The sequence below is a fragment of the Pongo pygmaeus genome, chromosome 4, assembly GCF_028885625.2.
Source record: "Pongo pygmaeus isolate AG05252 chromosome 4, NHGRI_mPonPyg2-v2.0_pri, whole genome shotgun sequence".
Taxonomy (NCBI): domain Eukaryota; kingdom Metazoa; phylum Chordata; class Mammalia; order Primates; family Hominidae; genus Pongo; species Pongo pygmaeus.
The window spans coordinates 43,228,783-43,230,438 of NC_072377.2; the positions used below are offsets into that span (position 1 = coordinate 43,228,783).

The following is a 1,656-nucleotide window of genomic DNA, read 5'->3' on the forward strand; positions in this document are numbered from 1 at the left end:
CAGGTATTTTGCTTTGCAATGGCTCCACATTGCTCTTCTATTTGATAAAGTGGCTGAAACTATGTGGGTGGGAACAGTGCAGTTTTTTCTTTATTCTCCGACCCACAAAACCCGGAGGGAATTGGAAGGGCCTCAAATACCAGGGAATGTTTTAGCTAGCTGAAGACGGGGTAAGGTGCGAAGGAGATATTGAGGCAAATGTCTTGGGAGAGGGTGAGAATTACAAGGCCAAAATGGATTTCCTTACCAGGCAGGGCATATCTCTGCCTTTGTCCTGGCATGGCCTCTACCTAGGATCCCCCAGGGAAAGGATAGCTTGGTTTGCACAGGAGCAGCAGTGATGAAAATGGGAAATGACGAGTGTGGATGGAGATGCTCGTGGCAGGGTTTGTAGGTCTCTTTGAGGGGGCTCAACTCACAAAGTGCAGATTTTTATTACAATATAAATGCTTGTGGGAAAGGACGTTTTCCTACTGAGCAGTGGCAGTCCCATATTTCTTCTCAGATAAAAAAAAAAAAAAAAAAAAAAAAAACAGGCCTCAGTCTGAAAAGTGAGGACGTGGAGGATTTGAGCACCTACGAGTTCACCTGCATTGCATTTCCCAGAAGACAGAAAGAAATCAATGATGCATTTTGAAGATCATGCTGCTAGAGACAGAGAACCCCAGCTTGAGCTTTTCTCTGGGCTTAGAGAGGAGGTGTATGTCTCGCTGTCAATTCTACATCCAACGCTGGAGTCTTTCAGCCCGTTTTCCTCCCCGGCTGTTTTTGAACTACTATCCCCAAATATCGAGGATATCTGACAGAGTGAACCATCAGAATAAGGAGCGATTGCCACAGAGTTCCATCCAGTAGGGGAAGGACTTGATGTGCAGGGCAAGCCTGATGCCTGGGTCAGGCGACTGTGCCTTTCATTCATTCTCCACGGAGATCTTGAACCTAGAGTTTCCAAGTTCCGAAGAGATGCGGTTGTTGACGGCTCTCCTAGAATCTCTGATGGCTCTGAACGGGGACAAAGGTCTAGGGCAGAGGGATGGTGTGGAAGGACCCAGCCACGGCCATTGGAAGAGCAGTTTCCTGCAGTGTAAAGCTATTTGCGACCCGCACAAGCTTTAGCTCTCTCCCAGGACGAACCACATCCGCCCCATTCACGGTCCTTATTCCAGCTCCTTTCCCTCTGCGAATCACACTGGGTGGGTCGCTGGGGGCCTCGGTAATTACGGATTATGGCACAGCCAAGAAAAATACAGGTTTTCTTAAGCCTGAAGCCACTGACTTGAGGGGGGAGAGTAGGAGAAATGCCAGCAGCAGTCTTGTATTTGGTTTTTGTTTTTATATTCTAGTCTCTAGGCCACAAGAGAATGTTGCACCCAGTGCCAGTCGATCCGTCACGGCGCCGCACCTTTCCCTGAACCGAGGGTTTGTGGCTGACATCTCTAGTTTCTCAGAGCCTGGGAGTGATCGCTGGCTGCACCTTTGATGGCGCCCCAAAAGAACGGGCATTTGTCTTTGGCAACAGCGCTGGCTTTGGACTCGTGCCCGCGCCTGGAGGGTCCTAGCGCCGCCAGATTCTCGCACTCGCGGGTCCAGCGCCCAGCGCCGCTCCTCCCACCAATCTTGGGTTTCTCACACGCACTTCATTGGCAGCACTGGCGG

At 50.3% G+C, this 1,656-nt stretch overlaps 1 pseudogene; it reads right to left on the reverse strand.

The window, feature by feature from the left end:
- Positions 1–560: 560 nt before the first annotated feature.
- LOC129036164 (uncharacterized) lies at positions 561–1,434 on the reverse strand (annotated as a pseudogene).
- Between the last annotated feature and the right edge of the window lie 222 nt (positions 1,435–1,656).